We start from the raw sequence: 26,572 nt of genomic DNA on the forward strand, positions 1-26,572 counted from the left end.
TGACTGCACAGAAGCCTCGGTTCTGACCATTCTTCATAAATATTTGTCCTCGAAGCAGTTGAAATCACAGCTCACGAGCTCTTGCTAGCCTACTGCGTGCAAAAACTCACACAAAGCCAGCGTATAGCAACAGCGACGCGTCACCACCAGCAGCCCCTGCATCTCTAACTACAATATGTACAATATCTAAAAGGGCAGAAGGAGCAGCGACGTAGGCTTGAAAGTTGGGGACGAGTCTGTGTGCAACCTTGCTTTCGCGTCAACTGCACAGAAGCCTCGGTTCTGACCATTCTTCGTAAATATTTGTCCACGAGGCAGTTGAAATCACAGCTCACGAGCTCTTGCTATCCAACTGCGTGCAAAAACTCGCTCAAAGCCAGCGTATAGCTAAAGTGACGCGTCACCGCCAGCAGCCCCTGCATGTCTTACTACAATTTGTACAATATACAAAAGGGCAGAAGGAGCAGCGACGTAGGCTTGAAAGTTGGGAACGAGTCTGTGTGCAAACTTGTTTTCGCGTTAACTGCACAGATGCCTCGGTTCTGACCATTTTTCATAAATATATGTGCTCGAGGCAGTTGAAATCACAGCTCACGAGCTCTTGCTATCCTACTGCAGGCAAAAACTCACAGAAAGCCAGCGTATAGCAACAGCGACACGTCACCGCCAGCAGCCCCTGCATCTCTAACTACAATTTGTACAACATCTAAAAGGGCAGAAGGAGCAGCGACGTAGGCTTGAAAGTTGGGGACGAGTCTGTGTGCAACCTTGTTTTCGCGTTAACTGCACAGAAGCCTCGGTTCTGACCATTCTTCATAAATATTTGTCCTCGAGGCAGTTGAAATCACAGCTCACGAGCTCTTGCCAGCCTACTGCGTGCGAAAACTCACACAAAGCCAGCGTATAGCAACAGCGACGCGTCACCGCCAGCAGCCACTGCATCACTAACTACAATTTGTACAATATTTAAAAGGGCAGAAGGAGCAGCGACGTAGGCTTGAAAGTTGGGGACGAGTCTGTGCGCAACCTTGTTTTCGCGTTAACTGCACAGAAGCCTCGGTTCTGACTATTCTTCATAAATGTATTTGCTCGAGGCAGTAGGAATCACAGCTCACGAGCACTTGCTAGCCTACTGCGTGCAAAAACTCACTCAAAGCCAGCGTATAGCAACAGTGACGCGTCACCGCCATCAGGCCCTGCATGTCTTACTACAATTTGTACAATATATAAAAGGGCAGAAGGAGCAGCGACGTAGGCTTGAAAGTTGGGGACGAGTCTGTGTGCAACCTTGTTTTCGCCTTAACTGCACAGAAGCGTTGGTTGTGACCATTCTTCATAAATGTATGTCCTCGAGGCAGTAGAAATCACACCTCACGAGCACTTGCTAGCCTACTGCGTGCAAAAACTCACTCAAAGCCAGCGTATAGCAACAGCCACGCGTCACCGCCAGCAGACCCTGCATGTCTTACTACAATTTGTACAATATATAAAAGGGCAGAAGGAGCAGCGAGGTAGGGTTGAAAGTTGGGGACGAGTCTGTGTGCAACATTGTTTTCGCGTCAACAGCACAGAAGCCTCGGTTCTAACCATTCTTAATAAATATTTGTCCTCGAGGCTGTTGAAATCACAGCTCACGAGCTCTTGCTAGCTTACTGCGTGCAAAAACTCACACAAAGCCAGCGTATAGCAACAGCGACGCATCACCGCCAGCAGCCCCTGCATCTCTAACTACTATTTGTACAAAATATAAAACGGCAGAAGGAGCAGCGACGTAGTCTTGTAAGTTGGGGACGAGTCTGTGTGCAACCTTGTTTTCGCGTTGACTGCACAGAAGCCTCGGTTCTGACCATTCTTCATAAATATTTGTCCTCGAGGCAGTTGAAATCACAGCTCACGAGCTCTTGCTAGCCTACTGCGTGCAAAAACTCACACAAAGCCAGCGTATAGCAACAGCGACGCGTCACCACCAGCAGCCCCTGCATCTCTAGCTACAATATGTACAATATCTAAAAGGGCAGAAGGAGCAGCGACGTATTCTTGAAAGTTGGGGACGAGTCTGTGTGCAACCTTGTTTTCGCGTCAACTGCACAGAAGCCTCAGTTCTGACCATTCTTCGTAAATATTTGTCCTCGAGGCAGTTGAAATCACAGCTCACGAGCTCTTGCTAGCCTACTGCGTGCAAAAACTCACACAAAGCCAGCGTATAGCAACAGCGACACGTCACCCCCAGCAGCCCCTGCATCTTTAACTACAATTTGTACAATATCTAAAAGGGCAGAAGGAGCAGCGACGTAGGCTTGAAAGTTGGGGACGAGTCTGTGTGCAACCTTGCTTTCGCGTCAACTGCTCAGAAGCCTCTGTTCTGACCATTCTTCGTAAATATTTGTCCACGAGGCAGGTGAAATCACAGCTCACGAGCTCTTGCTATCCTACTGCGTGCAAAAACTCACACAAAGCCAGCGTATAGCTACAGTGACGCGTCACCGCCAGCAGCCCCTGCATGTCTTACTACAATTTGTACAATATATAAAAGGGCAGAAGGAGCAGCGACGTAGGCTTGAAAGTTGGGAACGAGTCTGTGTGCAAACTTGTTTTCGCGTTAACTGCACAGATGCCTCGGTTCTGACCATTTTTCATAAATATATGTGCTCGAGGCAGTTGAAATCACAGCTCACGAGGTCTTGCTATCCTACTGCAGGCAAAAACTCACAGAAAGCCAGCGTATAGCACAGCGACGCGTCACCGCCAGCAGCCACTGCATCACTAACTACAATTTGTACAATATTTAAAAGGGCAGAAGGAGCAGCGACGTAGGCTTGAAAGTTGGGGACGAGTCTGTGTGCAACCTTGTTTTCGCGTTAACTGCACAGATGCCTCGGTTCTGACCATTTTTCATAAATATATGTGCTCGAGGCAGTTGAAATCACAGCTCACGAGGTCTTGCTATCCTACTGCAGGCAAAAACTCACAGAAAGCCAGCGTATAGCACAGCGACACGTCACCGCCAGCAGCCCCTGCATCTCTAACTACAATTTGTACAACATCTAAAAGGGCAGAAGGAGCAGCGACGTAGGCTTGAAAGTTGCGGACGAGTCTGTGTGCAACCTTGTTTTCGCGTTAACTGCACAGAAGCCTCGGTTCTGACCATTCTTCATAAATATTTGTCCTCGAGGCAGTAGAAATCACAGCTCAAGAGAACTTGCTAGCCTACTGCGTGCAAAAACTCACTCAAAGCCAGCGTATAGCACAGCGACGCGTCACCGCCAGCAGCCACTGCATCACTAACTACAATTTGTACAATATTTAAAAGGGCAGAAGGAGCAGCGACGTAGGCTTGAAAGTTGGGGACGAGTCTGTGTGCAAACTTGTTTTCGCGTTAACTGCACAGAAGCCTCCGTTCTGACTATTCTTCATAAATGTATTTAGTCGAGGCAGTAGGAATCACAGCTCAAGAGAACTTGCTAGCCTACTGCGTGGAAAAACTCACTCAAAGCCGGCGTATAGCAACAGTGACGCGTCACCGCCATCAGGCCCTGCATGTCTTACTACAATTTGTACAATATATAAAAGGGCAGAAGGAGCAGCGAGGTAGGGTTGAAAGTTGGGGACGAGTCTGTGTGCAACCTTGTTTTCGCGTCAACAGCACAGAAGCCTCGGTTCTGACCATTTTTCATAAATATATGTGCTCGAGGCAGTTGAAATCACAGCTCACGAGGTCTTGCTATCCTACTGCAGGCAAAAACTCACACAAAGCCAGCGTATAGCAACAGCGACACGTCACCCCCAGCAGCCCCTGCATCTTTAACTACAATTTGTACAATATCTAAAAGGGCAGAAGGAGCAGCGACGTAGGCTTGAAAGTTGGGGACGAGTCTGTGTGCAACCTTGCTTTCGCGTCAACTGCTCAGAAGCCTCTGTTCTGACCATTCTTCGTAAATATTTGTCCACGAGGCAGGTGAAATCACAGCTCACGAGCTCTTGCTATCCTACTGCGTGCAAAAACTCACACAAAGCCAGCGTATAGCTACAGTGACGCGTCACCGCCAGCAGCCCCTGCATGTCTTACTACAATTTGTACAATATATAAAAGGGCAGAAGGAGCAGCGACGTAGGCTTGAAAGTTGGGAACGAGTCTGTGTGCAAACTTGTTTTCGCGTTAACTGCACAGATGCCTCGGTTCTGACCATTTTTCATAAATATATGTGCTCGAGGCAGTTGAAATCACAGCTCACGAGGTCTTGCTATCCTACTGCAGGCAAAAACTCACAGAAAGCCAGCGTATAGCACAGCGACGCGTCACCGCCAGCAGCCACTGCATCACTAACTACAATTTGTACAATATTTAAAAGGGCAGAAGGAGCAGCGACGTAGGCTTGAAAGTTGGGGACGAGTCTGTGTGCAACCTTGTTTTCGCGTTAACTGCACAGATGCCTCGGTTCTGACCATTTTTCATAAATATATGTGCTCGAGGCAGTTGAAATCACAGCTCACGAGGTCTTGCTATCCTACTGCAGGCAAAAACTCACAGAAAGCCAGCGTATAGCACAGCGACACGTCACCGCCAGCAGCCCCTGCATCTCTAACTACAATTTGTACAACATCTAAAAGGGCAGAAGGAGCAGCGACGTAGGCTTGAAAGTTGCGGACGAGTCTGTGTGCAACCTTGTTTTCGCGTTAACTGCACAGAAGCCTCGGTTCTGACCATTCTTCATAAATATTTGTCCTCGAGGCAGTAGAAATCACAGCTCAAGAGAACTTGCTAGCCTACTGCGTGCAAAAACTCACTCAAAGCCAGCGTATAGCACAGCGACGCGTCACCGCCAGCAGCCACTGCATCACTAACTACAATTTGTACAATATTTAAAAGGGCAGAAGGAGCAGCGACGTAGGCTTGAAAGTTGGGGACGAGTCTGTGTGCAAACTTGTTTTCGCGTTAACTGCACAGAAGCCTCCGTTCTGACTATTCTTCATAAATGTATTTAGTCGAGGCAGTAGGAATCACAGCTCAAGAGAACTTGCTAGCCTACTGCGTGGAAAAACTCACTCAAAGCCGGCGTATAGCAACAGTGACGCGTCACCGCCAGCAGCCCCTGCATGTCTTACTACAATTTGTACAATATATAAAAGGGCAGAAGGAGCAGCGACGTAGGCTTGAAAGTTGGGAACGAGTCTGTGTGCAAACTTGTTTTCGCGTTAACTGCACAGATGCCTCGGTTCTGACCATTTTTCATAAATATATGTGCTCGAGGCAGTTGAAATCACAGCTCACGAGGTCTTGCTATCCTACTGCAGGCAAAAACTCACAGAAAGCCAGCGTATAGCACAGCGACGCGTCACCGCCAGCAGCCACTGCATCACTAACTACAATTTGTACAATATTTAAAAGGGCAGAAGGAGCAGCGACGTAGGCTTGAAAGTTGGGGACGAGTCTGTGTGCAACCTTGTTTTCGCGTTAACTGCACAGATGCCTCGGTTCTGACCATTTTTCATAAATATATGTGCTCGAGGCAGTTGAAATCACAGCTCACGAGGTCTTGCTATCCTACTGCAGGCAAAAACTCACAGAAAGCCAGCGTATAGCACAGCGACACGTCACCGCCAGCAGCCCCTGCATCTCTAACTACAATTTGTACAACATCTAAAAGGGCAGAAGGAGCAGCGACGTAGGCTTGAAAGTTGCGGACGAGTCTGTGTGACACCTTGTTTTCGCGTTAACTGCACAGAAGCCTCGGTTCTGACCATTCTTCATAAATATTTGTCCTCGAGGCAGTAGAAATCACAGCTCACGAGAACTTGCTAGCCTACTGCGTGCAAAAACTCACTCAAAGCCAGCGTATAGCACAGCGACGCGTCACCGCCAGCAGCCACTGCATCACTAACTACAATTTGTACAATATTTAAAAGGGCAGAAGGAGCAGCGACGTAGGCTTGAAAGTTGGGGACGAGTCTGTGCGCAACCTTGTTTTCGCGTTAACTGCACAGAAGCCTCCGTTCTGACTATTCTTCATAAATGTATTTAGTCGAGGCAGTAGGAATCACAGCTCAAGAGAACTTGCTAGCCTACTGCGTGGAAAAACTCACTCAAAGCCGGCGTATAGCAACAGTGACGCGTCACCGCCATCAGGCCCTGCATGTCTTACTACAATTTGTACAATATATAAAAGGGCAGAAGGAGCAGCGAGGTAGGGTTGAAAGTTGGGGACGAGTCTGTGTGCAACCTTGTTTTCGCGTCAACAGCACAGAAGCCTCGGTTCTGACCATTCTTAATAAATATTTGTCCTCGAGGCTGTTGAAATCACAGCTCATGAGCTCTTGCTAGCTTACTGCGTGCAAAAACTCACACAAAGCCAGCGTATAGCAACAGCGACGCATCACCGCCAGCAGCCCCTGCATCTCTAACTACTATTTGTACAATCTATAAAACGGCAGAAGGAGCAGCGACGTAGGCTTGTAAGTTGGGGACGAGTCTGTGTGCAACCTTGTTTTCGCGTTGACTGCACAGAAGCCTCGGTTCTGACCATTCTTCATAAATGTATGTACTCGAGGCAGTTGAAATCACAGCTCACGAGCTATTGCTGGCCTACTGCGTGCAAAAACTCACACAAAGCCAGCGTATAGCAACAGCGACGCATCACCGCCAGCAGCCCCTGCATCTCTAACTACAATTTGTACAATATTTAAAAGGGCAGAAGGAGCAGCGACGTGGGCTTGAAAGTTGGGGACGAGTCTGTGTGCAACCTTGTTTTCGCGTTAACTGCACAGAAGCCTCGGTTCTGACCATTCTTTATAAATGTGTGTCCTCGAGGCAGTAGAAATCACAGCTCACGAGCTCTTGCTAGCCTACTGCGTGCAAAAACTCACTCAAAGCCAGCGTATAGCAACAGCCACGCATCCCCGCCAGCAGCCCCTGCATGTCTTACTACTATTTGTACAATATATAAAAGGACAGAAGGAGCAGCGCTGTAGGCTTGAAAGTTGGGGACGAGTCTGTATGCAACCTTGTTTTCGCGTGAACTGCTCACAAGCCTCGGTTCTGACCTACTTTATAAATGCATGTCCTCGAGGTAGTAGAAATCACAGCTCACGAGCGCTAGCTAGCCTACTGCGTGTGAAAACTCACACAAAGCCATCGTATAGCAACAGCGACGCGTCACCGCCATCAGGCCCTGCATGTCTTACTACAATTTGTACAATATATACAAGGGCAGAAGGAGCAGCGACGTAGGCTTGAAAGTTGGGGACAATAAGTCTGTGTGCAACCTTGTTTTCGCGTTAACTGCACAGAAGCCTCGGTTCTGACAATTTTTCATAAATATATGTGCTCGAGGCAGTAGAAATCACAGCTCACGAGCTCTTGCTATCTTACTGCGTGCAAAAACTCACACAAAACCAGCGTATAGCAACAGTGACGCGTGACCGCCAGCTGCCCCTGCATCTCTAACTACAATTTGTACAATATCTAAAAGGGTAGAAGGAGCAGCGACGTAGGCTTGAAAGTTGGGGACGAGTCTGTGTGCAACCTTGTTTTCGCCTTAACTGCACAGAAACCTTGGTTGTGACCATTCTTCATTAATGTATGCCCTCGAGGCAGTAGAAATCACACCTCACGAGCACTTGCTAGCCTACTGCGTGCAAAAACTCACTCAAAGCCAGCGTATAGCAACAGCGACGCGTCACCGCCAGCAGACCCTGCATGTCTTACTACAATTTGTACAATATATAAAATGGCAGAAGGAGCAGCGACGTAGGCTTGAAAGTTGGGGACGAATCTGTGTGCAACCTTTTTTTCGCGTTAACTGCACAGAAGCCTTGGTACTGACCATTTTTCATAAATATATGTGCTCGAGGCAGTAGAAATCACAGCTCACGAGCTTTTGCTATCCTACTGCGTGCAAAAACTCACACAAAACCAGCGTATAGCAACAGTAACGCGTCACCGCCAGCAGCACCTGCATCTCTAACTACAATTTGTACAATATCTAAAAGGGCAGAAGGAGCAGCAAAGTAGGCTTGAAAGTTGGAGACAAGTCTGTGTGCAACCTTGTTTTCGCGTTAACTGCACAGAAGCCTCGGGTCTGACAATTCTTCATAAATATTTGTCCTCGAGGCAGTTGAAATCACAGCTCACGAGCTCTTGCTAGCCTACTGCGTGCAAAAACTCACACAAAGCCAGCGTATAGCAACAGCGACGCGTCACCGCCAGCAGCCCCTGCATCTCTAACTACAAATTGAACAATATCTAAAAGGGCAGAAGGAGCAGCGAACTAGGCTTGAAAGTTGGGGACGAGTCTGTGTGCAACCATGTTTTCGCGTTAACTGCACAGAAGCCTCGGTTCTCACCATTCTTCATAAATATTTGTCCTCGAGGCAGTTGAAATCACAGCTCACGAGCTCTTGCTAGCCTACTGCGTGCAAAAACTCACACAAAGCCAGCGCATAGCAACAGCGACGCGTCACCGCCAGCAGCCCCTGCATCACTAACTACAATTTGTACAATATTTAAAAGGGCAGAAGGAGCAGCGACGTAGGCTTGAAAGTTGGGGACGAGTCTGTGTGCAACCTTGTTTTCGCGTTAACTGCACAGAAGCCTCGGTTCTGACCATTTTTCGTAAATATATGTGCTCGAGGTATAGAAATCACAGCTCACGAGCTCTTGCTATCCTACTGCGTGCAAAAACACACACAAAGCCAGCGTATAGCAACAGTGACGCGTCACCACCAGCAGCCCCTGCATGTCTTTCTACAATTTGTACAATATATAATAGGGCAGAAGGAGCAGCGACGTAGGCTTGAAAGTTGGGGACAATAAGTCTGTGTGCAACCTTGTTTTCGCGTTAACTGCACAGAAGCCTCGGTTCTGACCATTTTTTATAAATGCATGTCCTCGAGGCAGTAGAAAAAACAGCTCACGAGCACTTGCTAGCCTACTGCGTGCAAAAACTCCCACAAATCCAGCGTATAGCAACAGCGACGCGTCACCGCCAGCAGCCCCTGCATGTCTTACTACAATTTGTACAATATATAGAAGGGCAGAAGGAGCAGCGACGTAGGCTTGAATGTTGGGGACGAGTCTGTGTGCAAGCTTGTTTTCACGTTAACTGTACAGAAGCCTCGGTTCTGACCATTTTTCGTAAATATATGTGCTCGAGGCATAGAAATCACAGCTCACGAGCTCTTGCTATCCTACTGCGTGCAAAAACTCACACAAAGCCAGCGTATAGCAACAGCGACGCGTCACCGCCTGCAGCCCCTTCATCTCTTACTACAATTTTACAATATATAAAAGGGCAGAAGGAGCAGCGACCTAGGTTTCAAAGGGGGGGACGAGTCTGTGTGCAACCTTGTTTTCGCTTTAACTGCACAGAAGCCTCGGTTCTGACCATTTTTCATAAATATATGTGCTCGAGGCAGTAGAAATCACAGCTCACGAGCACTTGCTATCCTACTGCGTGCAAAAACTCACACAAAGCCAGCGTATAGCAACAGCGACGCGTCACCGCCAGCAGCCCCTGCATCTCTAACTACAATTTGTACATTATCTAAAAGGACAGAAGGAGCAGCGACGTAGGCTTGAAAGTTGGGGACGAGTATGTGTGCAACATTGTTTTCGCGTTAACTGCACAGAAGCCTCGGTTCTGACCATTCTTTTTAAATGTATGTCCTCGATGCAGTAGAAAACACAGCTCACGAGCACTTGCTAGCCTACTGCGTGCAAAAACTCACACAAAGCCAGCGTATAGCAACAGCGACGCGTCACCGCCAGCAGCCCCTGCATGTCTTACTACAATTTGTACAATATATAAAAGGGCAGAAGGAGCAGCGACGTAGGCTTGAAAGTTGGGCACGAGTCTGTGTGCAACCTTGTTTTCGCGTTAACTGTACAGAAGCCTCCGTTCTGACCATTCTTTATAAATGCATGTCCTCGAGGCAGTAGAAATCACAGCTCACGAGCACGTGCTATCCTACTCCGTGAAAACTCACACAAAGCCAGCGTATAGCAACAGCGACGCGTCACCGCCTGCAGCCCCTGCATCTCTAACTATAATTTGTACATTATCTAAAAGGACAGTAGGAGCAGCGACGTAGGATTGAAAGTTGGGGACGAGTCTGTGTGCAACCTTGTTTTCGCGTTAACTACACAGAAGCCTCGGTTCGGACCATTCTTCATAAATGTATGTCCTCGAGGCAGTAGAAATCACAGCTCACGAGAACTTGCTAGCCTACTGCGTGCAAAAACTCACACAAAGCCAGCGTATAGCAACAGCGACGTGTCACCGCCAGCAGCCCCTGCATGTCTCACTACAATTTGTACAATATATGAAAGGGCAGAAGGAGCAGCGACGTAGGCTTGAAAGTTGGGGACAAGACTGTGTGCAACCTTGTTTTTGCGTTAGCTGCACAGAAGCCTCGGTTCTGACCATTCTTCATAAATGTATGTACTCGAGGCAGTTGAAATCAGAGCTCAGGAGCTCTTGCTAGCCTACTGCGTGCAAAAACTCACACAAAGCCAGCGTATAGCAACAGCGACGCGTCACCGCCAGCAGCCCCTGCATCTCTAACTACAATTTGTACAATATCTAAAAGGGCAGATGGAGCAGTGACGTTGGCTTGAAAGTTGGGGACGAGTTTGTGTGCAACATTGTTTTCGCGTTAACTGCACAGAAGCCTCGCTTCTGAGCATTCTTTTTAAATGTATGTCCTCGAGGCAGTAGAAAACACAGCTCACGAGCACTTGCTAGCCTACTGCGTGCAAAAACTCACACAAAGCCAGCGTATAGCAACAGCGACGCGTCACCGCCAGCAGCCCCTGCATGTCTTACTACAATTTGTACAATATATAAAAGGGCAGAAGGAGCAGCGACGTAGGCTTGAAAGTTGGGGACGAGTCTGTGTGCAACCTTGTTTTCGCGTTAACTGTACAGAAGCCTCCGTTCTGACCATTCTTTATAAATGCATGTCCTCGAGGCAGTAGAAATCACAGCTCACGAGCACTTGCTATCCTACTGCGTGAAAACTAACACAAAGCCAGCGTATAGCAACAGCAACGCGTCACCGCCAGCAGCCCCTGCATCTCTAACTATAATTTGTATATTATCTAAACGGACAGAAGGAGCAGCGACGTAGGCTTGAAAGTTGGGGACGAGTCTGTGTGCAACCTTGTTTTCGCGTTAACTACACAGAAGCCTTGGTTCGGACCATTCTTCATAAATGTATGTACTCGAGGCAGTTGAAATCAGAGCTCAGGAGCTCTTGCTAGCCTACTGCGTGCAAAAACTCACACAAAGCCAGCGTATAGCAACAGCGACGCGTCACCGCCAGCAGCCCCTGCATCTCTAACTACAATTTGTACAATATCTAAAAGGGCAGATGGAGCAGTGACGTAGGCTTGAAAGTTGGGTCGAGTCTGTGTGCAGCATTGATTTCGCGTTAACTGCACAGAAGCCTCGGTTCTGATCATTCTTTTTAAATGTATGTCCTCGAGGCAGTAGAAAACACAGCTCACGAGCACTTGCTAGCCTACTGCGTGCAAAAACTCACTCAAAGCCAGCGTATAGCAACAGCGACACGTCACCGCCAGCAGCCCCTGCATGTCTAACTACAATTTGTAGAATATATAAAAGGGCAGAAGGAGCAGCGACGTAGGCTTGAAAGTTGGGGACGAGTCTGTGTGCAACATTGTTTTCGCGTTAACTGCACAGAAGCCTCGGTTCTGACCATTCTTCATAAATATTTGTCCTCGAGGCAGTTGAAATCACAGCTCACGAGCTCTTGCTAGCCTACTGCGGGCAAAAACTCACACAAAGCCAGCGCATAGCAACTGCGACGCGTCACCGCCAGCAGCCCCTGCATCACTAACAACAATTTGTACAATATTTAAAAGGGCAGAAGCAGCAGCGACGTAGGCTTGAAAGTTGGGGACGAGTCTGTGTGCAACCTTGTTTTCGCGTTAACTGCACAGAAGCCTCGGTTCTGACCATTTTTCGTAAATATATGTGCTCGAGGCATAGAAATCACAGCTCACGAGCTCTTGCTATCCTACTGCGTGCAAAAACACACACAAAGCCTGCGTATAGCAACAGTGACGCGTCACCACCAGCAGCCCCTGCATGTCTTACTACAATTTGTACAATATATAATAGGGCAGAAGGAGCAGCGACGTAGGCTTGAAAGCTGGGGACAATAAGTCTGTGTGCAACCTTGTTTTCGCGTTAACTGCACAGAAGCCTCGGTTCTGACCATTTTTCGTAAATATATGTGCTCGAGGCATAGAAATCACAGATCACGAGCTCTTGCTATCCTACTGCGTGCAAAAACTCACACAAAGCCAGCGTATAGCAACAGCGACGCGTCACCGCCTGCAGCCCCTTTATGTCTTACTACAATTTGTACAAAATATAAAAGGGCAGAAGGAGCAGCGACGTAGGCTTGAAAGTTGGGGACGAGTCTGTGTGCAACCTTGTTTTCGCGTTAACTGTACAGAAGCCTCCGTTCTGACCATTCTTTATAAATGCATGTCCTCGTGGCAGTAGAAATCACAGCTCACGAGCACTTGCTATCCTACTGCGTTAAAACTCACACAAAGCCAGCGTATAGCAACAGCGACGCGTCACCGCCAGCAGCCCCTGCATCTCTAACTATAATTTGTACATTATCTAAAAGGGCAGAAGGAGCAGCGACGTAGGCTTGAAAGTTGGGGACAAGACTGTGTGCAACCTTGTTTTCGCGTTAGCTGCACAGAAGCCTCGGTTCTGACCATTCTTCATAAATGTATGTACTCGAGGCAGTTGAAATCAGAGCTCAGGAGCTCTTGCTAGCCTACTGCCTGCAAAAACTCACACAAAGCCAGCGTATAGCAACAGCGACGCGTCACCGCCAGCAGCCCCTGCATCTCTAACTACAATTTGTATAATATCTAAAATGGCAGATGGAGCAGTGACGTAGGCTTGAATGTTGGGGACGAGTCTGTGTGCAACATTGTTTTCGCGTTAACTGCACAGAAGCCTCGGTTCTGATCATTCTTTTTAAATGTATGTCCTCGAGGCAGTAGAAAACACAGCTCACGAGCACTTGCTAGCCTACTGCGTGCAAAATCTCACACAAAGCCAGCGTATAGCAACAGCGACACGTCACCGCCAGCAGCCCCTGCATGTCTTACTACAATTTGTACAACATATAAAAGGGCAGAAGGAGCAGCGACGTAGGCTTGAAAGTTATGGACGAGTCTGTGTGCAACTTTGTTTGCGCGTTAACTGCACAGAAGCCTCGGTTCTGCCCATTCTTCATAAATATATGTCCTCGAGGCAGTAGAAAACACAGCTCACGAGCACTTGCTAGCCTATTGCGTGCAAAATCTCACACAAAGCCAGCGTATAGCAACAGCGACGCGTCACCGCCAGCAGCCCCTGCATGTCTTACTACAAATTGTACATTATCTAAAAGGAAAGAAGGAGCAGCGACGTAGGCTTTAAAGTTGGGGACAAGTCTGTGTGCAACCTTGTTTTCGTGTTAAGTGCACAGAAGCCTCGGTTCTGACCATTCTTCATAAATATTTGTCCTCGAGGCAGCTGAAATCACAGCTCAAGAACTCTTGCTAGCCTAATGCGTGCAAAAACTCACACAAGGCCAGCGTATAGCAACAGCGACGCATCACCGCCAGCAGCCCCTGCATGTCTTACTACAATTTTTACAATATATAAAAGGGCAGAAGGAGCAGCGACGTAGGCTTGAAAGTTGGGGACGAGTCTGTGAGCAACCTTGTTTTCGCGTTAACTGTACAGAAGCCTCCGTTCTGACCATTCTTTATAAATGCATGTCCTCGAGGCAGTAGAAATCACAGCTCACGAGCACTTGCTATCCTACTGCGTGAAAACTCACACAAAGCCAGCGTATAGCAACAGCGACGCGTCACCGTCAGCAGCCCCTGCATCTCTAACTATAATTTGAACATTATCTAAAAGGACAGAAGGAGCAGCGACGTAGGCTTTAAAGTTGGGGACAAGTCTGTGTGCAACCTTGTTTTCGTGTTAAGTGCACAGAAGCCTCGGTTCTGACCATTCTTCATAAATATTTGTCCTCGAGGCAGCTGAAATCACAGCTCAAGAACTCTTGCTAGCCTAATGCGTGCAAAAACTCACACAAGGCCAGCGTATAGCCACAGCGACGCATCACCGCCAGCAGCCCCTGCATGTCTTACTACAATTTGTACAATATATAAAAGGGCAGAAGGAGCAGCGACGTAGGCTTGAAAGTTGGGGACGAGTCTGTGAGCAACCTTGTTTTCGCGTTAACTGTACAGAAGCCTCCGTTCTGACCATTCTTTATAAATGCATGTCCTCGAGGCAGTAGAAATCACAGCTCACGAGCACTTGCTATCCTACTGCGTGAAAACTCACACAAAGCCAGCGTATAGCAACAGCGACGCGTCACCGTCAGCAGCCCCTGCATATCTAACTATAATTTGAACATTATCTAAAAGGACAGAAGGAGCAGCGACGTAGGCTTGAATGTTGGGGACGAGTTTGCGTGCAACCTTGTTTTCGCGTTAACTACACAGAAGCCTCGGTTCGGACCATTCTTCATAATTGTATGTCCTCGAGGCAGTAGAAATCACAGCTCACGAGAACTTGCTAGCCTACTGCGTGCAAAAACTCACTCAAAGCCAGCGTATAGCAACAGCGACATGTCACTGCCAGCTGCCCCTGCATGTCTTACTACAATTTGTACAATATATAAAATGGCAGAAGGAGCAGCGACGTAGGCTTGAAAGTTGGGGACAAGTCTGTGTGCAATCTTGTTTTCGCGTTAGCTGCACAGAAGCCTCGGTTCTGACCATTCTTCATAAATGTATGTACTCGAGGCAGTTGAAATCAGAGCTCAGGAGCTCTTGCTAGCCTACTGCATGCAAAAACTCACACAAAGCCAGCGTATAGCAACAGCGACGCGTCACCGCCAGCAGCCCCTGCATCTCTAACTACAATTTGTACAATATCTAAAAGGGCAGATGGAGCAGTGACGTAGGCTTGAAAGTTGGGGACGAGTCTGTGTGCAACATTGTTTTCGCGTTAACTGCACAGAAGCCTCGGTTCTGATCATTCTATTTAAATGTATGTCCTCGAGGCAGTAGAAAACACAGCTGACGAGCACTTGCTAGCCTACTGCGTGCAAAAACTCACTCAAAGCCAGCGTATAGCAACAGCGACACGTCACCGCCAGCAGCCCCTGCATATCTTACTACAATTTGTACAATATATAAAAGGGCAGAAGGAGCAGCGACGTAGGCTTGAAAGTTATGGACGAGTCTGTCTGCAACCTTGTTTGCGCGTTAACTGCACAGAAGCCTCGGTTCTGACCATTCTTCATAAATATTTGTCCTGGAGGCAGTTGAAATCACAGCTCACGAACTCTTGCTAGCCTACTGCGTGCAAAAACTCACACAAAGCCAGCGTATAGCAACAGCGACGCGTCACCGCCAGCAGCCCCTGCATGTCTTACTACAATTTGTACATTATCTAAAAGGACAGAAGGAGCAGCGACGTAGGCTTTAAAGTTGGGGACAAGTCTGTGTGCAACCTTGTTTTCGTGTTAAGTGCACAGAAGCCTCGGTTCTGACCATTCTTCATAAATATTTGTCCTGGAGGCAGTTGAAATCACAGCTCACGAACTCTTGCTAGCCTACTGCGTGCAAAAACTCACACAAAGCCAGCGTATAGCAACAGCGACGCATAACCGCCCGCAGCCCTGCATGTCTTATTACAATTTGTATATATATAAAAGGGCAGAAGGAGCAGCGACCTAGGTTTCAAAGTTGGGAACGAGTCTGTGTGCAACCTTGTTTTCGCTTTAACTGCACAGAAGCCTCGGTTCTGACCATTCTTTATAAATGCATGTCCTCGAGGCAGTAGAAATCACAGCTCACGAGCACTTGCTATCCTACTGCGTGAAAACTCACACAAAGCCAGCGTATAGCAACAGCGACGCGTCACCGTCAGCAGCCCCTGCATCTCTAACTATAATTTGAACATTATCTAAAAGGACAGAAGGAGCAGCGACGTAGGCTTTAAAGTTGGGGACAAGTCTGTGTGCAACCTTGTTTTCGTGTTAAGTGCACAGAAGCCTCGGTTCTGACCATTCTTCATAAATATTTGTCCTCGAGGCAGCTGAAATCACAGCTCAAGAACTCTTGCTAGCCTAATGCGTGCAAAAACTCACACAAGGCCAGCGTATAGCAACAGCGACGCATCACCGCCAGCAGCCCCTGCATGTCTTACTACAATTTGTACAATATATAAAAGGGCAGAAGGAGCAGCGACGTAGGCTTGAAAGTTGGGGACGAGTCTGTGAGCAACCTTGTTTTCGCGTTAACTGTACAGAAGCCTCCGTTCTGACCATTCTTTATAAATGCATGTCCTCGAGGCAGTAGAAATCACAGCTCACGAGCACTTGCTATCCTACTGCGTGAAAACTCACACAAAGCCAGCGTATAGCAACAGCGACGCGTCACCGTCAGCAGCCCCTGCATCTCTAACTATAATTTGAACATTATCTAAAAGGACAGAAGGAGCAGCGACGTAGGTTTGAATGTTGGGGACGAGTTTGCGTGCAACCTTGTTTTCGCGTTAACTACACAGAAGCCTCGGTTCGGACCATTCTTCATAATTGTATGTCCTCGAGGCAGTAGAAATCACAGCTCACGAGAACTTGCTAGCCTACTGCGTGCAAAAACTCACTCAAAGCCAGCGTATAGCAACAGCGACATGTCACTGCCAGCTGCCCCTGCATGTCTTACTACAATTTGTACAATATATAAAATGGCAGAAGGAGCAGCGACGTAGGCTTGAAAGTTGGGGACAAGTCTGTGTGCAATCTTGTTTTCGCGTTAGCTGCACAGAAGCCTCGGTTCTGACCATTCTTCATAAATGTATGTACTCGAGGCAGTTGAAATCAGAGCTCAGGAGCTCTTGCTAGCCTACTGCATGCAAAAACTCACACAAAGCCAGCGTATAGCAACAGCGACGCGTCACCGCCAGCAGCCCCTGCATCTCTAACTACAATTTGTACAATATCTAAAAGGGCAGATGGAGCAGTGACGTAGGCTTGAAAGTTGGGGACGAGTCTGTGTGCAACATTGTTTTCGCGTTAACTGCACAGAAGCCTCGGTTCTGATCATTCTATTTAAATGTATGTCCTCGAGGCAGTAGAAAACACAGCTGACGAGCACTTGCTAGCCTACTGCGTGCAAAAACTCACTCAAAGCCAGCGTATAGCAACAGCGACACGTCACCGCCAGCAGCCCCTGCATATCTTACTACAATTTGTACAATATATAAAAGGGCAGAAGGAGCAGCGACGTAGGCTTGAAAGTTATGGACGAGTCTGTCTGCAACCTTGTTTGCGCGTTAACTGCACAGAAGCCTCGGTTCAGCCCATTCTTCATAAATATATGTCCTCGAGGCAGAAGAAAACACAGCTCACGAGCACTTGCTAGCCTACTGCGTGCAAAATCTCACACAAAGCCAGCGTATAGCAACAGCGACGCGTCACCGCCAGCAGCCCCTGCATGTCTTACTACAATTTGTACATTATCTAAAAGGACAGAAGGAGCAGCGACGTAGGCTTTAAAGTTGGGGACAAGTCTGTGTGCAACCTTGTTTTCGTGTTAAGTGCACAGAAGCCTCGGTTCTGACCATTCTTCATAAATATTTGTCCTGGAGGCAGTTGAAATCACAGCTCACGAACTCTTGCTAGCCTACTGCGTGCAAAAACTCACACAAAGCCAGCGTATAGCAACAGCGACGCATAACCGCCCGCAGCCCTGCATGTCTTATTACAATTTGTATATATATAAAAGGGCAGAAGGAGCAGCGACCTAGGTTTCAAAGTTGGGAACGAGTCTGTGTGCAACCTTGTTTTCGCTTTAACTGCACAGAAGCCTCGGTTCTGACCATTCTTTATAAATGTATGTCCTCGAGGCAGTAGAAATCACAGCGCACGAGCACTTGCTATCCTACTGCGTGCAAAAACTCACACAAAGCCAGCGTATAGCAACAGCGACGCGTAACCGCAAGCAGGCCCTGGATCTCTAACTATAATTTGTACATTATCTAAAAGCACAGAAGGAGCAGCGACGTAGGCTTGAATGTTGGGGACGAGTCTGTGTGCAACCTTGTTTTCGCGTTAACTACACAGAAGCCTCGGTTCGGACCATTCTTCATAAATGTATGTCCTCGAGGCAGTTGAAATCAGAGCTCAGGAGCTCTTGCTAGCCTACTGCGTGCAAAAACTCACACAAAGCCAGCGTATAGCAACAGCGACGCGTCACCGCCAGCAGCCCCTGCATCTCTAACTACAATTTGCACAATATCTAAAAGGGCAGATGGAGCAGTGACGTAGGCTTGAAAGTTGGGGACGAGTCTGTGTGCAACATTGTTTTCGCGTTAACTGCACAGAAGCCTCGGTTCTGATCATTCTTTTTAAATGTATGTCCTCGAGGCAGTAGAAAACACAGCTCACGAGCACTTGCTAGCCTACTGCGTGCAAAAACTCACTCAAAGCCAGCGTATAGCAACAGCGACACGTCACCGCCAGCAGCCCCTGCATGTCTTACTACAATTTGTACAATATATAAAAGGGCAGAAGGAGCAGCGACGTAGGCTTGAAAGTTATGGACGAGTCTGTGTGCAACCTTGTTTGCGCGTTAACTGCACAGAAGCCTCGGTTCTGCCCATTCTTCATAAATATATGTCCTTGAGGCAGTAGAAAACACAGCTCACGAGCACTTGCTAGCCTACTGCGTGCAAAATCTCACACAAAGCCAGCGTATAGCAACAGCGACGCGTCACCGCCAGCAGCCCCTGCATGTCTTACTACAATTTGTACATTCTCTAAAAGGACAGAAGCAGCAGCGACGTAGGCTTTAAAGTTGGGGACAAGTCTGTGTGCAACCTTGTTTTCGTGTTAAGTGCACAGAAGCCTCGGTTCTGACCATTCTTCATAAATATTTGTCCTCGAGGCAGTTGAAATCACAGCTCACGAACTCTTGCTATCCTACTGCGTGCAAAAACTCACACAAAGCCAGCGTATAGCAACAGCGACGCATCACCGCCAGCAGCCCCTGCATGTCTTACTACAATTTGTACAATATATAAAAGGGCAGAAGGAGCAGCGACATAGGCTTGAAAGTTGGGGACGAGTCTGTGTGCAACCTTGTTTTCGCGTTAACTGTACAGAAGCCTCCGTTCTGACCATTCTTTATAAATGCATGTCCTCGAGGCAGTAGAAATCACAGCTCACGAGCACTTGCTATCCTAGTGCGTGCAAAAACTCACACAAAGCCAGCGTATAGCAACAGCGACGCGTCACCGCCAGCATCCCCTGCATCTCTAACTACAATTTGTACATTATCTAAAAGGACAGAAGGAGCAGCGACGTAGGCTTGAAAGTTGGGGACGAGTCTGTGTGCAACATTGTTTTCGCGTTAACTGCACAGAAGCCTCGGTTCTGACCATTCTTTTTAAATGTATGTCCTCGAGGCAGTAGAAAACACACCTCACGAGCACTTGCTGGCCTACTGTGTGCAAAAACTCACACAAAGCCAGCGTATAGCAACAGCGATACGTCACCGCCAGCTGCCCCTGCATGTCTTACTACAATTTGTACAATATATAAAAGGGCAGAAGGAGCAGCGACGTAGGCTTGAAAGTTTTGGACAAGTCTGTGTGCAACCTTGTTTTCGCGTTAGCTGCACAGAAGCCTCGGTTCTGACCATTCTTCATAAATGTATGTACTCGAGGCAGTTGAAATCAGAGCTCCGGAGCTCTTGCTAGCCTACTGCGTGCAAAAACTCACTCAAAGCCAGCGTATAGCAACAGCGACGCGTCACCGCCAGCTGCCCCTGCATGTCTTACTACAATTTGTACAATATCTAAAAGGGCAGATGGAGCAGTGACGTAGGCTTGAAAGTTGGGGACGAGTCTGTGTGCAACATTGTTTTCGCGTTAACTGCACAGAAGCCTCGGTTCTCACCATTCTTCATAAATGTGTGTCCTCGAGGCAGTAGAAATAACACCTCACGAGCTCTTGCTATCCTACTACCGCGCAAAAACTCACACAAAGCCAGCGTATAGCAACAGTGACGCGTCACCACCAGCAGCCCCTGCATGTCTTACTACAATTTGCACAATATATAAAAGGGCAGAAGGAGCAGCGACGTAGGTTTGAAAGTTGGAGTCGAGTCTGTGTGCAACCTTGTTTTCGCGTTAACTGCACAGAAGCCTTGGTTCTCACCATTCTTCATAAATGTGTGTCCTCGAGGCAGTAGAAATAACACCTCACGAGCTCTTGCTATCCTACTACCGCGCAAAAACTCACACAAAGCCAGCGTATAGCAACAGTGACGCGTCACCACCAGCAGCCCCTGCATGTCTTACTACAATTTGCACAATATATAAAAGGGCAGAAGGAGCAGCGACGTAGGTTTGAAAGTTGGAGTCGAGTCTGTGTGCAACCTTGTTTTCGCGTTAACTGCACAGAAGCCTCGGTTCTGACCATTTTTCGTAAATATATGTGCTCGAGGCAGTAGAAATCACAGCTCACGAGCACTTGCTAGCCTACTGCGTGCAAAAACTCACTCAAAGCCAGCGTATAGCAACAGCGACACGTCACCGCCAGCAGCCCCTGCATGTCTTACTACAATTTGTACAATATATAAAAGGGCAGAAGGAGCAGCGACGTAGGTTTGAAAGTTGGAGTCGAGTCTGTGTGCAACCTTGTTTTCGCGTTAACTGCACAGAAGCCTTGGTTCTCACCATTCTTCATAAATGTGTGTCCTCGAGGCAGTAGAAATAACACCTCACGAGCTCTTGCTATCCTACTACCGCGCAAAAACTCACACAAAGCCAGCGTATAGCAACAGTGACGCGTCACCACCAGCAGCCCCTGCATGTCTTACTACAATTTGCACAATATATAAAAGGGCAGAAGGAGCAGCGACGTAGGCTTGAAAGTTGGGGACGATTCTGTGTGCAACCTTGTTTTCGCGTTAACTGCACAGAAGCCTCGGTTCTGACCATTTTTCGTAAATATATGTGCTCGAGGCAGTAGAAATCACAGCTCACGAGCTCTTGCTATCCAACTGCGTGCAAAAACTCACACAAAGCCATCGTATAGCAACAGCGACGCGTCACCGCCATCAGGCCCTGCATGTCTTACTACAATTTGTACAATATATAAAAGGGCAGAAGGAGCAGCGACGTAGGCTTGAAAGTTGGAGACGAGTCTGTGTGCAACCTTTTTTTTTTGCGTTAACTGCACAGAAGCCTCGGTTCTGACCATTCTTCATAAATGTGTGTCCTCGAGGCAGTAGAAATCACAGCTCACGAGCTCTTGCTATCTTACTGCGTGCAAAAACTCACACAAAACCAGCGTATAGCAACAGTGACGCGTCATCGAGAGCAGCCCCTGCATCTCTAACTACAATTTGTACAATATCTAAAAGGGTAGAAGGAGCAGCGACGTAGGCTTGAAAGTTGGGGAGGACTCTGTGTGCAACCTTGCTTTCGCGTTAACTGCACAGAAGCCTCGGTTCTGACCATTCTTCATAAATACTTGTCCTCGAGGCAGTTGAAATCACAGCTCACGAGCTCTTGCTAGCCTACTGCGTGCAAAAACTGACTCAAAGCCAGCGTATAGCAAGAGCGACGCATATCCGCCAGCAGCCCCTGCATCTCTAACTACAATTTGTACAATATTTAAAAGGGCAGAAGGAGCAGCGACGTAGGCTTTAAAGTTGGAGACGAGTCTGTGGGCAACCTTGTTTTTGCGTTAACTGCACAGAAGCCTCGGTTCTGACCATTTTTCGTAAATATATGTGCTCGAGGCATAGAAATCACAGCTTACGAGCTCTTGCTAGCTTACTGCGTGCAAAAACTCACCCAAAGCCAGCGTATAGCAACAGCGACGCGTCACCGCCAGCAGCCCCTGCATGTCTTACTACTATTTGTACAATATATAAAACGGCAGAAGGAGCAGCGACATAGGCTTGTAACTTGGGGACGAGTCTGTGTGCAACCTTGTTTTCGCGTGAACTGCACACAAGCCTCGGTTCTGACCATACTTTATAAATGTATGTCCTCGAGGCAGTAGAAATCACAGCTCACGAGCACTTGCTAGCCTACTGCGTGCGAAAACTCACACAAAGCCATCGTATAGCAACAGCGACGCGTCACCGCCATCAGGCCCTGCATGTTTTACTACAATTTCTACAATATATAAAAGGGCAGAAGGAACAGGGACGTAGGCTTGAAAGTTGGGGACGAGTCTGTGTGCAATCTTGTTTTCGCGTTAACTGCACAGAAGCCTCGGTTCTGACCATTCTTCATAAATGTGTGTCCTCGAGGCAGTAGAAATCACAGCTCACGAGCTCTTGCTATCTTACTGCGTGCAAAAACTCACACAAAACCAGCGTATAGCAACAGCGACGCGTCACCACCAGCAGCCCCTGCATCTCTAACTACAATATGTACAATATCTAAAAGGGCAGAAGGACCGGCGACATAGGCTTGAAAGTTGTGGACGAGTCTGTGTGCAACCTTGTTTTCGCGTTAACTGTACAGAAGCCTCGGTTCTGACCATTTTTCGTAAATATATGTGCTCGAGGCATAGAAATCACAGCTTACGAGCTCTTGCTAGCTTACTGCGTGCAAAAACTCACCCAAAGCCAGCGTATAGCAACAGCGACGCGTCACCGCCAGCAGCCCCTGCATGTCTTACTACTATTTGTACAATATATAAAACGGCAGAAGGAGCAGCGACATAGGCTTGTAACTTGGGGACGAGTCTGTGTGCAACCTTGTTTTCGCGTTAACTGCACAGAAGCCTCGGTTCTGACCATTCTTCATAAATGTATGTCCTCGAGGCAGTTAAAATCACAGCTCACGAGCTCTTGCTAGCCTACTGCGTGCAAAAACTCACACAAAGCCAGAGCATAGCAACAGCGACGCGTCACCGCCAGCAGCCCCTGCATCTCTAACTACAATTTGTACAATATCTAAAAGGGCAGAACGAGCAGCGAAGTAGGCTTGAAAGTAGGGGAGGACTCTGTGTGCAACCTTGCTTTCGCGTTAACTGCACAGAAGCCTCGGTTCTGACCATTCTTCATAAATACTTGTCCTCGAGGCAGTTGAAATCACAGCTCACGAGCTCTTGCTAGCCTACTGCGTGCAAAAACTCACACAAAGCCAGCGTATAGCAACAGCGACGCATCACTGCCAGCAGCCCCTGCATCTCTAACTACAATTTGTACAATATTTAAAAGGACAGAAGGAGCAGCGCTGTAGGCTTGAAAGTTGGTGACGAGTCTGTATGCAACCTTGTTTTCGCGTGAACTGCACACAAGCCTCGGTTCTGACCATACTTTATAAATGTATGTCCTCGAGGCAGTAGAAATCACAGCTCACGAGCACTTGCTAGCCTACTGCATGCAAAAACTCACTCAAAGCCAGCGTATAACAACAGCGATGCCTCACCGCCAGCAGCCCCTGCATGTCTTACTACAATTTGTACAATATATAAAAGGACAGAAGGAGCAGCGCTGTAGGCTTGAAAGTTGGGGACGAGTCTGTATGCAACCTTGTTTTCGCGTGAACTGCACACAAGCCTCGGTTCTGACCATACTTTATAAATGTATGTCCTCGAGGCAGTAGAAATCACAGCTCACGAGCACTTGCTAGCCAACTGCGTGCGAAAACTCGCACAAAGCCATCGTATAGCAACAGCGACGCGTCACCGCCATCAGGCCCTGCATGTCTTACTACAATTTGTACAATATATAAAAGGGCAGAAGGAGCAGCGACGTTGGCTTGAAAGTTGGAGACGAGTCTGTGTGCAACCTTTTTTTTGCGTTAACTGCACAGAAGCCTCGGTTCTGACCATTCTTCATAAATGTGTGTCCTCGAGGCAGTAGAAATCACACCTCACGAGCTCTTGCTATCCTACTGCGTGCAAAAACTCACACAAAGCCAGCGTATAGCAACAGTGACGCGTCCCCACCAGCAGCCCCTGCATGTTTTACTACAATTTGTACAATATATAAAAGGGCAGAAGGAGCAGCGACGTAGGCTTGAAAGTTGGGGACGATTCTGTGTGCAACCTTGTTTTCGCGTTAACTGCGCAGAAGCCTCGGTTCTGAACATTTTTCGTAAATATATGTGCTCGAGGCAGTAGAAATCACAGCTCACAAACTCTTGCTATCCAACTGCGTGCAAAAACTCACACAAAGCCAGCGTATAGCAACAGCGACGCGTCACCACCAGCAGCCCCTGCATCTCTAACTACAATATGTACAATATCAAAAAGGGCAGAAGGACCGGCGACGTAGGCTTGAAAGTTGGGGACGAGTCTGTGTGCAACCTTGTTTTCGCGTCAACTGCACAGAAGCCTCCGTTCTGACCATTCTTCGTAAATATTTGTCCTTGAGGCAGTTGAAATCACAGCTCACGAGCTCTTGCTAGCCTACTGCGTGCAAAAACTCACACAAAGCCAGCGTATAGCAACAGCGACGCGTCACCGCCAGCAGCCCCTGCCTGTCTTACTGCTATTTGTACAATATATAAAACGGCAGAAGGAGCAGCGAGGTAGGCTTGTAAGTTGGGGACGAGTCTGTGTGGAACCTTGTTTTCGCGTTAACTGCGCAGAAGCCTCGGTTCTGACCATTCTTCATAAATATATGTCCTCGAGGCAGTTGAAATCACAGCTCACGAGCTCTTGCTATCCAACTGCGTGAAAAAACTCACACAAAGCCAGCGTATAGCAATAGCGACGCGTCACCACCAGCAGCCCCTGCATCTCTAACAACAATATGTACAATATCTAAAAGGGCAGGAGCAGCGACGTAGGCTTGAAAGTTGGGGACGAGTCTGTGTGCAACCTTGCTTTCGCGTCAACTGCACAGAAGCCTCGGTTCTGACCATTCTTCGTAAATATTTGTCCACGAGGCAGTTGAAATCACAGCTCACGAGCTCTTGCTATCCTACTGCGTGCAAAAACTCGCTCAAAGCCAGCGTATAGCTACAGTGACGCGTCACCGCCAGCAGCCCCTGCATGTCTTACTACAATTTGTACAATATATAAAAGGGCAGAAGGAGCAGCGACGTAGCTTGAAAGTTGGGAACGAGTCTGTGTGCAACCTTGTTTTTGCGTTAACTGCACAGATGCCTCGGTTCGGACCATTTTTCATAAATATATGTGCTCGAGGCAGTTGAAATCACAGCTCACGAGCTCTTGCTATCCTACTGCGTGCAAAAACTCACACAAAGCCAGCGTATAGCAACAGCGACACGTCACCGCCAGCAGCCCCTGCATCTCTAACTACAATATGTACAATATCTAAAAGGGCAGAAGGACCGGCGACATAGGCTTGAAAGTTGTGGACGAGTCTGTGTGCAACCTTGTTTTCGCGTTAACTGTACAGAAGCCTCGGTTCTGACGATTTTTCGTAAATATATGTGCTCGAGGCATAGAAATCACAGCTTACGAGCTCTTGCTAGCTTACTGCGTGCAAAAACTCACCCAAAGCCAGCGTATAGCAACAGCGACGCGTCACCGCCAGCAGCCCCTGCATGTCTTACACTATTTGTACAATATATAAAACGGCAGAAGGAGCAGCGACATAGGCTTGTAACTTGGGGACGAGTCTGTGTGCAACCTTGTTTTCGCGTTAACTGCACAGAAGCCTCGGTTCTGACCATTCTTCATAAATGTATGTCCTCGAGGCAGTTAAAATCACAGCTCACGAGCTCTTGCTAGCCTACTGCGTGCAAAAACTCACACAAAGCCAGAGCATAGCAACAGCGACGCGTCACCGCCAGCAGCCCCTGCATCTCTAACTACAATTTGTACAATATCTAAAAGGGCAGAACGAGCAGCGAAGTAGGCTTGAAAGTAGGGGAGGACTCTGTGTGCAACCTTGCTTTCGCGTTAACTGCACAGAAGCCTCGGTTCTGACCATTCTTCATAAATACTTGTCCTCGAGGCAGTTGAAATCACAGCTCACGAGCTCTTGCTAGCCTACTGCGTGCAAAAACTCACACAAAGCCAGCGTATAGCAACAGCGACGCATCACCGCCAGCAGCCCCTGCATCTCTAACTACAATTTGTACAATATTTAAAAGGACAGAAGGAGCAGCGCTGTAGGCTTGAAAGTTGGTGACGAGTCTGTATGCAACCTTGTTTTCGCGTGAACTGCACACAAGCCTCGGTTCTGACCATACTTTATAAATGTATGTCCTCGAGGCAGTAGAAATCACAGCTCACGAGCACTTGCTAGCCTACTGCATGCAAAAACTCACTCAAAGCCAGCGTATAACAACAGCGATGCCTCACCGCCAGCAGCCCCTGCATGTCTTACTACAATTTGTACAATATATAAAAGGACAGAAGGAGCAGCGCTGTAGGCTTGAAAGTTGGGGACGAGTCTGTATGCAACCTTGTTTTTGCGTTAACTGCACAGAAGCCTCGGTTCTGACCATTCTTCATAAATATTTGTCCTCGAGGCAGTGAAAATCACAGCTCACGAGCT

Source organism: Dermacentor andersoni, unplaced genomic scaffold, assembly GCF_023375885.2.
Source record: "Dermacentor andersoni unplaced genomic scaffold, qqDerAnde1_hic_scaffold ctg00000039.1, whole genome shotgun sequence".
Classification (NCBI taxonomy): Eukaryota; Metazoa; Arthropoda; class Arachnida; order Ixodida; family Ixodidae; genus Dermacentor; species Dermacentor andersoni.